The sequence below is a fragment of the Electrophorus electricus genome, chromosome 10 (genome assembly GCF_041902795.1).
Source record: "Electrophorus electricus isolate QZ-2024a chromosome 10, ASM4190279v1, whole genome shotgun sequence".
Classification (NCBI taxonomy): Eukaryota; Metazoa; Chordata; class Actinopteri; order Gymnotiformes; family Gymnotidae; genus Electrophorus; species Electrophorus electricus.
Window position 1 is genome coordinate 8576477 of NC_137506.1, and position 11608 is coordinate 8588084.

At 38.9% G+C, this 11608-nt stretch overlaps 1 non-coding gene across 1 annotated transcript; it reads right to left on the reverse strand.

Annotated features, from left to right (window-relative positions):
* Nucleotides 1-7996: 7996 nt before the first annotated feature.
* On the reverse strand, nt 7997-8069 carry trnaf-gaa (transfer RNA phenylalanine (anticodon GAA)). The gene has a single exon. It is a non-coding gene; the product is annotated as a tRNA-Phe (tRNA).
* Between the last annotated feature and the right edge of the window lie 3539 nt (nt 8070-11608).

Genomic DNA, 11608 nt, shown 5'->3' on the forward strand with positions numbered 1-11608 from the left:
TGTCTTATTAGCGTTGTAGATACTTAGAACACTTCTACGTAGATCTCTCTCTCTCAGACACACACACACACACACACACACACACACACACACACACACACACAGTTCATCCAAGTGGTGGCTGTGGTCAGAACTTACCCTTAAAGAAATCATTATCTGAGGTCGTGTTCCTTCTCTTAACACCCTTCCGACAACAGCAAGTGAACAACAGCACAAGCTGCGTGAATATTCTGGCAGGGATCTGGGCTCGTGTCTTTTCTTTCTTCTTTTTCCCATATTTACCAAATATCCCATGCTTTTCCTTTTCATATTTCTCAGAAGGAACATGTTCCTTGCGTCTTGGATTGCAATCGTAACTACCGGACTGACCCATAATAAATTTAGTTTTGAAAATCCAAGTGTACCCGTTATCTGTGATCTGTAGACTAAAAATGGCTCACAGAAATTGTTCATTTGATAAATCTGTTCTTTGACTACATCATAATCGCATAATTGATGCGGCTGCATTATGACATCACACGTCACGTCTACAATAGTTTTCAATTTACACCAACTTTAAAGAGAAAATGATTAGCAAATGTAGTTGCTAGTGATTGTCTAGTGATTGCAAGCAACGACTATTCGTGCTCTGCATTCTTGCGTATTTATTTATGCTAGGCTGTACATAACGCAGCCTTAAAAACATGGGATAAAAATCCCCATGTAACACAATTCAGGTTCTTTCTACATACATGGCTAGCTAGCTAGTTATTTTACAATCCCATTTAGCACATATATCGTCTTGAATGTCCTGAACAAAACGCGCTGTACCTAATCCCCATAAATGACATATCTCTCACTGAATAAAAACTTGTATGCTTCAACAGTATACAGTGGGAGAAATGGCGATCACCTTTAAAAGGATTTCTTACTGTAGGCCTATTATAAACAACATGGAGAAAATAAAAATAAAAATACTTGAGTCAGACCGTGGGCACAGGCTGCTAATAAATCAGGGAAATGAAACTGGATGGACTGCTTAATTTTGTAACAACACAACATTTATGGTGACAAGGATGTTTCACACATACACTCTTAAGTGATGCTGACCTCAATATCCATATTTCACATTGTTACTGTAACACCATAGATGAACCTAAACCTCACATTCTCGTCACATTGATAAGCTTTTTGAAAGTTCCGCTCTGCACGTCTCTGAAAGGCAGGTGAATTAATCTCCTGGAAACATAAAAGCATGATCCTAAATCTTTCACTTTGTTCTTATATGCGAGTTGTCAATAAATCAAAATTCTTGTTAAAACTCTGGAACTCTGTTGCAGCTCACTCTCTCTGTTTTGCATTGCCAGATCGCTGGACAGGAGTATGGCCAGCTTTGACACACGTGCCCTGCGCTGACCAGTACCGCCAGCAACCACAACACGTGGAGACGTAATCCTCTTTAACTACTTGTCCTTCCTCCACGTATATAGACTCAAAACTCCAGTTTAGAGTGGTTAATGGCACTTACGCCAGCACACTGTACCGGTTTGTTTACCTGTAGTCAGAGATGCACGGACCCGTTGGTGCGTATGCGTAACTCGGAGCAGGTGCTGCTCTACAAGGTTATGCTGCTGCTTATTGTCACTCTCTCACGAGCACAAGCCCTCATCTACTTTAACAAGGCTACGTCACTGATAATGTAATAACAAACATGTTTGACAAAATACTAGGTCATGGTTTGCAGTCTGAAGTACTTCTGAACTGCTGAGAGTTAGCCTGATTTGATTTAGCTTGTTCTTAACCTTTGTTTAGTATGTTACGTAAAAGCTCATGGAAATATTTCAGATGTAACATGCATGTACCTGACCATTTTCACTGAAAGAGACTGGTAGCTACAGGATTACATGAAGCTACAACCAGAAACGATTTCTAGTCACCGAGCATTATTGGTGTGAATAATTAGAATTTAAATTAATTCATATTTTGTTAATTATGTAAATATGTTGCAATCTTGGAAGACAGTTTGTATTCTGTTTCTATATGACAGTTATATATTTTTTTGTTTGTTTGTTTTCTTAATGTAATTGACAATCATGATCTTATAGTTTGTTTTCTAAGTGTGTTTCCACATTACCTTTGACTGTTGTATGCCTTGTATGACTGTTGCATTTAGCCCCTCATTCCATCTCTAATTTTTGACATGTACTCTTGACATAAGTCTTGCATCAGTGGAAAGTCGATCAACCCCCGTTTAAAAATGGTGAGCTTTTACTGTCACGTTAATAACATCACGCACGCGCACACATAATGCTTCAACTGTCCAGCACTTTAAATATCTTCTGAACATTATGGAGGGTGTGCATAGTTACCAGTTCCCTTCCTGCAAAAGGGTTATCTTAGGTTGCTGTAAAGACTAATGCACATTTGGAATCCTTTCTTTTGCTGAGATGTTACTAGCTCACACGATACTCAAAAATGAGCACAATCATTGAAATGCGGATATCACTGCATACAGGGGTGCCTAACCATAGTCATGAATAACTGAATATAAAAGGCTGAACAATCTACTATAAGCAATTGCATATTTCATTAGTTTTTTTTTAAATAAGCTGTAGTAATTTCAGGAGCTCAGGCAGGGGCATATTTATATTTATGAGTGGCTATGCAACACCCACTGAAATAAAAGCTGAGGATGTCATTGCAGAGGTAGGAGGAGCCAGAGCAGAATATTACAGAATATGACATTGCTTGAATAGTGATTCTGTCTGTCCTGGGGGTATTATTGAAACCCAAAGGCTGAAAGGATGGAGAGAGAGAGAGAGAGAGAGAGAGAGAGAGAGAGAGAGAGAGAGAGAGAGAGAGAGAGCGAGCGAGCATGTGTGAACATATTCTTGTCACGGTACGGCCCTTTCCCCCAAACGTCTCCCCGTGTGTGTTTGCTTGTGTGTGTGTGTGTGTGTGTGTGTGTTCATCTGTGTGGCCACGCCCCCTTGTGTTTCATGCCTGCTCTTCGTTGTCTTGTTATTGTTTGCGTATATAAGTCTTTTGTGTAAACGTTAACGTTGTCAGTGTTTGATTCCATGATAGCCTTAGTGCTACGTTGTCTTCCATGTCTCTAAATAAACATCGTTGTATGCATCACGGCTCCTCTTTTGTATGCTGCCAAGCCTCCCTGCGTTACAATTAGGATAAAAATTGATAAAATACTAGGTCATAGATTGCAGTCTGAAGTACTTTTGACCTGCTGAGAGTTAGTCTGATTTGATTTAGCCTGTTCCTAACCTTTGTTTAGTATGTTGCGTAAAAGCTCATGGAAATATTTCAGATGTAACACACATGTAACTGACCTAGTAGAGCAAAATTACAGAATTGTAAGGAGGAAGTGACGTTCTTGGGGCATATCATTAAGGGAAATACACACAGGCTGTCTCAAAACCGAGCACAAGCCATAATTTCGCTACCTAAACCATAGTGGCATACTCCCCTCTTACTGTTTTAGTCCCACACGCAGTACACCGAATGCTGCAGGACCAAAGAGTGTCACACCTAACAGTGTGACACTAGACTGCACAGTGTACGATGGTGCTTGGATGCACACACCTACGGGCAAACCTTGCCTACCCGAATCATACATGCAGGGCCTAATCAGAATTGCTCATGGGCGTAGCCATATGAGCAAAGGGGGAATCGTGGACAGCATATTAAAGTACTGGTTTGCGCCAGAACTCATAATACTTACCCAAAACTTTTGTTCCAGCTGTCTTGTTTGTGCGCAGCACTCCCCAAATGGAGTACGGTGGACAGGACCACACCAAGTCCTGTTAACAACCCACACTGCTGTCAAAATAGAAGGACGAGGAACCTGGGTACATCACACACACTGTAAGACAGCTCCGACACCAGACCCAACAAATCCTGTCACAACACAACGGAAGTGCTGTTTCCGGAGGACACGGAAAGGGGTGGACTTCTATGAGATTAGCGTGAAGTCTATTGGAAGTTTTTTTCCAGTTACCACGGTGTTGTCAAGGGTAGGTATGTGATACAGAATGGAAGACTGACCTATTCATGCTCTGCATTCTTGCATATTTATTTATACATAAGGCAGCCTTAAAAACATGGGATGGAAATCCCATTTAACACACAATATGCACTGTTTTACATTCAGAGTGAAATAAGTAACATTCACCTTTAATATATTTATTTATTTATTTATTTATTTTAAATGTTTAAATTCTTAACTAAGTCAGTGTTTTAGTTAGCTGCAAAAATGCCCCCATATTGAAATTTGTATTTCTAATGTTACAAGAACACTTTATTTACCTATCTCTGCCTATTCAGCCTATAGAGGTTTAGCACAACCACTTAAATTGCCTTTCTCAGGCATTTCAGCTCTGAGTACTTTTTGAATGAAGCACAATACAGGGCAGCCAATCATAAAGGAGCTCATTTACCTTACATCCGTCTTAAAGGTGCAGTAGCAACAGGTGTCTGTTGAATTCCGAGCGATATATATAGAGGTTGGAAATTGGTTGTGTAAAAATGAATTGTGATTGTTAAACCAGGTACTACATACAGAGTATATAGTATATAAACAGAGTATATAGTTTTACCAGATGATCGTGTTGATCTTTGATCTCCTGGTTCTTCATCTCCAGAGCCACTTTCAGACTCATAATGTCCTCCTCTATGGGCTGGTATAACACACACACACACACACACACACACACACACGCACACGCACACACACGCGCACACACGCACACACACACACGAATCATCACTACAGCCAGTACAATGGAAAGGTGGGAATGTGTACTGAATGTGTACTGCTGCTATAAGTGAAAGGTGGAGGTACTGGTGGATGTGTACTGACACTATAAGGGATCTCTACCTGCAGTGACAGTCTGAGCTTCTCAAGTTCTTCCTCCAGAGATTTCTTCTCCTGTTCACAGGCCATTTTCATATCTGCCAGAGCAAGTATCATTACTGCTGGATATATATATATATATATATATATATATATATATATATATATATATATATATATATATATATATATATATATATATATATATATAGAACACAGATTGTATATACTACATAATTCCTACAGGAAATATAAAATATAATATATATAGTACTATACATTACTTACTCTTGATGGACCTGTTATGCTCCTCCTCCTCCTGCTGTTTCTGCAGGAGCTTTGTCTCCTCCTGCTGCTTGTGTTTCAGCATCTCCTGAAGAACCTGCAGCTCCTTCTGCTTCTGCCACCTCAACTCCTTCAGCTGCTCCAACAAACTGTTCTCCAACTCCTCCTTCTCACACCGCAAACACTCCAATCGGGCCACAGGCCCCACTACTGACAGAACCACACACACACACACACACACACAGAGACAAACAGAAACACAGACAGACATATGAAATTAGAAAGCCATATAGTGTAGAAATAGATTGATGTTATTCAGGGACCTCATTTATAAAAATTGTGGATTCCAAAGTGAAAGTGTGTGTATTCTGCACAAATAACAGGAAATGGCATATACCCACCCAAAAATTTGATTTCTAAAGCCTCGACTATGAATTATTGGGAGATAGAGGCGACAATGCAGCGCTAAAGACAAAAAAGGAATTTTAACCACAGGTATGAGTGGCAGCAGCAGCAACCGCAGGTGTGAGTGGCATTATATTTACATTTACCCTCCACATCCTTTGTGTCTGTGTATTCGTCCTCGATGCGTCCAGCACACCATCTCCAGAAACACCTAATTTTTCCTCTGTCCTCTTCAGTGTCTTTCCACAGACTGATCTGTAAAGGTGTTGATGGGATTCCCCTCACGTGTGACATTGGGCCACAGGACATATGGGGTTCTAAAGTTCCAAGAGTGTACATGAGTTGTTTTTCTTTGAATTTCCTAATTTCATTGCTGCCATAGCAACAACTGGCAATGCAAACAGATGTGTCATTAATGCAGTGACTCTACCTCAACCTGGATTGATTAACCATGTACGGCTCACCGGAGACTGTGATACATATAACATCCCAAAGTGTACTTAATTCTGAGCAAAATCTAACTAGCCTCATTACTGCTGAACTATGAGGGGCCATTTAGGGAGAAATCAGGGAAACACTACTTGTACATACATATGAAACATTTTCACATAGCCTACTACTTACATTTGTGTATAATAATTTAAACTTGCATATATACGCACTTGCCCACTCAATCTCTGGTGCGTAAACATAGAGTTGCACTATGCTTATGTTGGTATGGGGGTGTCTGTGTGTATATAACAATTTTCAGTGCGCCCAGAAGTCATTTCATTGTAATTTCAAGGCAGATATTTCACATGTGTACAGTGCGTATAATAGACAGAGGATGACTGTTGAACTATTAAAACTCCGTCAAAAGCAGTTTTTAATGTTGAGGTTTTTTTCTCTCTGTGTAAAATTACATAATTTCTGCTGTTTCAGAAGTGAAGGATTTGCGTGCTCTAAATTTTCATCATGCCAATGCACAGAGGTTTTGGTATGGAGATTTTATCCCGATCTATAGGAACAGGTGTAATGGACTATAAAGTTGACGAGAAAGAAACCATCAGTTTCGCCGCCGTTTATGTCCATAGATGCTCATATTACCAAAAATAATACTGCGCTGATTCTTAGAGGACAGTTGATTTGACCGGATGTCGCAGCAGTACGGCCGACTACTCCTGATCATAACATTCATTGCAACTCAGCCATTTTTACGATTGAGGTGCTCACACGACAACACGTGATCTTGCACCTTTTATGTGTTTTAAAATGCAGCAGCGAATTTTCCTCTAACGCTTTACTGAACTCTGTGAGCGGAGTAATTTCTTCCATTGTGTTGAAATGAACAGGTGTCTGTTAAGTACACTTTAAATAGAAAATAAAGACGCAGACTCAGAATTAATTGAAGAGAATAGTCAGTCCCATGTTTATTATGAGCTCAATGTTACAAACGAAGCATAGTCTGGAATATGTCGAACAATCACACAAAGAACACACATTTTTTATACAGTTTTCAGAACTGATTATGTAATTGCCCCACCTTCTTTACATACTAGTGTTTGAAATCTCCACCACAATGTTCAAACATACATTATTCAATATATGCAAATTGAAGCTTGACACCATTATATCCCTTTGGAAGATTTTCCTTTTTTTTAAACAAAGATGATCTCAACTCACACCACCAAACACCTGCAAGATGATGTTGCTGGTCAGTATCACCCCGTGGTAAGATAATAAACCTTGTTTAGCCACAGAACTCTCAAAGAGGCTTTCAAGTCTATTAAAAACTTAGATCTTTTGCAACACTATTGAAGTTATTTCTCACAGGAACAGTTCAGCGTACTCTTCCTTAGACTTGTACAGAAGCCTTGAAACCCCCTCCATCAGAGCCTCTGTTCTGCACGTACAGAATCAAAAAGGTCTCTGACCTTAAGATATCCCAGAAACATTATTCATTTTTTGCTTTCAAACTCAGTCTTGCACAACTCTGCACCTATTACAAAGAGCTTCAAAGCCTTTTATAAACGTTATTACCTCAACAGGAAATAGATTTTGGAAAAGAACAAACATGTCTGGAAGATGTTCAGTGCTCCCAAAGTGAGAAATATATACTGTATATCAGTGTTCACACAGAGGATTTGGAAAGGACTGTGGACATATACACCTACCCTTTTCTTGTCCAGTTGTTTGGCGAGCAGATAAGTAATGAACTACATTTCAAAAGCATTTGTGCAGAAGCCACTGTTCAAGTGCCTCTCTGTGCAGTGAGGATACATTTCGTAAGGCAGCGCGACTTCCACAAAAGTTTAAGTTCACGGAATTCAAAGTACAGAGCGCAATTACACAATGACATCTAACCATAACGTAAAAAAGGGGAATATCTCATTCATTTTTCAGGAATGCTATGTAAAGGTTTATGAATTATACTTAAAAAAGTAAAACTATTCAATGATGAATTCTTTTAAGTACAGATGCCAAAACAGAGGGTTGAACCCAGGACCTTTAGATCTTCAGTCTAATGCTCTCCCAATTGAGCTATTTCAGCTAATTTACAATAATATGGTGTGTATTCAGAAAATGACTTTACCACTGTGAAATCCATAGACCGGTCAGGCAGGACCATAAACCTTTTTTTAATAACAAATGTAAGTCTAGTTTTATCCCTCTTACAACTTTTATTTCACTGTTTATATTTTACACTGTTTTATCGGTTTTTATGTTGTATGATTTTATTATCCAGTGTTTTATCTTTACGTTTGTAATATTTTTTTATCATGATTGTGTGTTGTTCAGTCTATTATCCTCATCTTCTATTCATAGTGAACCACAATTGCTGCAAACATCCTCTTCCTTTCCTCCCATTCTTTTCCTTTCTCATCTCTTCCTTCTCCTTACGTTCTTGGGCTTTTTTCAGCTCCTTCTGGCGTTTTTCTGCCTCCTTGGCTGATTTTCTTTGCTCTTTGGCTTGCTGCTTCAGCAACTGTTTCTGATTCATCTCCTCCAACATTGCGAACAGTCTCATCACCCTCTCCCGGTGCTCCCGTCTTTCCTTCCATTCCTTTTCCAGTTTCTTACGTTCTTTAATTTCCATTCGCTTCTCTTTTTCTATTGCCTTTCTCTCCTTTTCTCTGACTTTTTCCTCTGCTTTTTCGATCTTTTTCAGAATGTTCGACAGGTTTTTATCCATCTTCTTTTTCAGGGCCGCTTCACTTGTCTGCTGGATTCCATCCTGTTCTTCCTCCATAAGAACAGCCTGCAATTTCTCCACTCCCAACTTAAACTGGGAAATCCAGCCTCTCTGAGGGAACAGATACCAATTAATTAAGCTCTTAACCAACAATTAAGCTCTCCTATTCATAACAGCCCAGACAACTGCTGCCACACACTCTAAAAGCTTGCTGTCATTGTGACTGCTTAGACTGCTACCTGTACACCTAACAAAAATTAATGTTTCATATTGCAGAGAAAAGATTATGCTTACATGGTACATAGAATGTTATTAAAATGACTTCATTCTGGTTACCATGACATTAAGAATGGGATGCTTTGAAAATACCAATTCCAGACAAATAAACAGAAAAGTAGAGATGATGCATAAAATGGCTTCTGTATGAAAATATCTTATCATACATTTACTCACATCTGCAGGAGATGTTGCCACATCTCTCTCCTTCTTCAGAGTCTGCTGCTCCTCCCTCATCTTACTCAGCCACTCTCCTGGCTTTGCCTCATCCGCAGCCTTGTGGTGTCCCATGTGGAACAAGGGGCAACTCAAACTGCGATGAGGGGGAATGGTGCCAACATCTATATTGTTGGTTTCAGTATCCTCCTGCAAAACAGCAATGTGCTTTGACCTCTGATACCAAGCTCTATAGGAGGGTGTCCAGCATGTAAATTGTATCTAAAAAGGTGTGAACTTGCTGCTACTAACCTTAAAAGCATGCATTCTGTTTTGACAAAAATCCCGTCAGTTTAAAACCTGTGGAACATGGTAAACAATGTTAGTTTTCAGCTCATGAGACACAGCATTGGAAATACCCAAGACAATTGCCAATAATTGCCCTACATTTGCCCTAAACCATAGATGCAATTTACACTGTCCTCACCACTTTGTGAAATACATGATTTTGTCCCCACAACTTCTTGAAAGTGTATTAAGAAAATATTTGTATTTCTTTCACAAGTTTGTTTTTGCTTCATTTATTAAATATAATTCGATTAATGTGTTGTTTTGGTGTATAATCCTATTATGCTTTTAATGACAATCAGAACACGTTCGTGCTGATATGTTGTCACGCTAATAAACGCAGTACAACTGACGTTTCTTGAATTATGGTTCAATCAAAATAAATAGAAAACAATTTTACTACAAATATATATATATATATATATATATATATATATATATATATATATATATATATATATATATATATATATATATATATATATATAAAACCATAGTTTTAGTTTGGAGAAGTGGGCAAGACGGGAGTCGAACGCAACTACACATTTAGTGCTTTATTGGGCAGAATAAAGACTAGATAAAACAATCCAAAACACGATAGGCCAAAAGGCAGGAACCGTACGAACAGGGATCAAACGCGCTCGCTGTACCAAACGAAACTTCGCAAATGGAATACCAAACAAGAGGCTTTATATGCGAACATGAATCAAGGTAATAAAGGGCAGGTGTCGTTAGATGTCCGGGGATTGGGAGCGACACGGTGCCGATACTCCTTGTGTTGTTCAACGCCGATGACAGACTTAAGCAGTGTGTCCATAACACCTTTCATAAACTTGTTTCAGTCGGAGTTCATTTCTTTTCAGTAAACGCGCGTGCCCGAGGATTTGATGTCTTAAAGGGACGTGAACTTGAGGGGCGCCAGAACTGATTGGACACCCGCTCTGAATTCTTGTCTCCATGGATCAGTTGCACCAATTGGGATTAATTGCTAAACTGGTAGAAGCTAAAAGATCATTTTCATAGACAAGTTTACGCCTGTTGCACCAAGACCAGTAGCGACGCACGCGCCTATTTAAAACGTGTAATGACCGTTGCTAAGTAATTTGCGTTGCTACTAAGCAAAATTGTTACTGGTACTCACTTTGGCAAGACAGTCCGCTATTTCCTACCAGATTACAGACTAAAGAGGAAAACAAAACCCGCCGACAGTGAAATACATAAATCAATCGAATTATATTCACACAAACCACACATTTATATATGGTCAACTTGCCTATCTTTGCAATGACAGTCTGGCTAATGTTAGCTAGCTGGATAGCTAGAGAATTAAAATTAGACTATGACCAAGTTATCTAGCCGCAGGCCTTTCCCTCTTGTATAGTGCTATTCTCTTTCACAAACTGGCCCTTATTGTGAGAGCAAAAATGGCATCTTGAAATTGTGTTTACCTTGTATTTCCTAAGATGTGACAGTAAATATACCCCCAGGTATTGAATAATATAAGAAATTTACGAGCATAATTAGCTAATATTAATTTATGTATACTCACCGTCAGTGAACGTTCCTGTCTCAACTTGGACACGTTACAAATTGTTTAAAAGCTTTGTATGTCGTCTAGTTAAATGACCGTATCTATTTCTACCTATTTGTAGCCGAATAGAGAGGACACATAGCAACATTGTGACGTCATAATACCGTGTGCAATGGAAGGCGCTTATAATAGGACTCTACTAATTTCACAAGAACGTCAGTTAATTTCACGGACCTATTTTATAAAAAAAATTATTTCATGAATTTTAGGATACAAATTAATTTTAGGCTACATTTCATGGCATTTATTAAATAACACTGAAGAAGCTTCATAGTTAGGATAGCCACTTAGACTCACTAGGCCTGCCATGCTAAGCCCTGTACTGGCTTTAGTTTAGCATGGAACTGCAAATAACTTCCAAAATATAACCGTGATGTTTGTAACGACGAAATGGCTTTTTAAAATCAAAAGCAGGAATATTTATGAAAAATAAATCCACATTATTGCAGGTCAAAAATGCACGTTACTTTTAGGAAATCCCCAGCAGGTTGTTCTCATTTGACCTTTCTCCATAGCAACAGAAAAA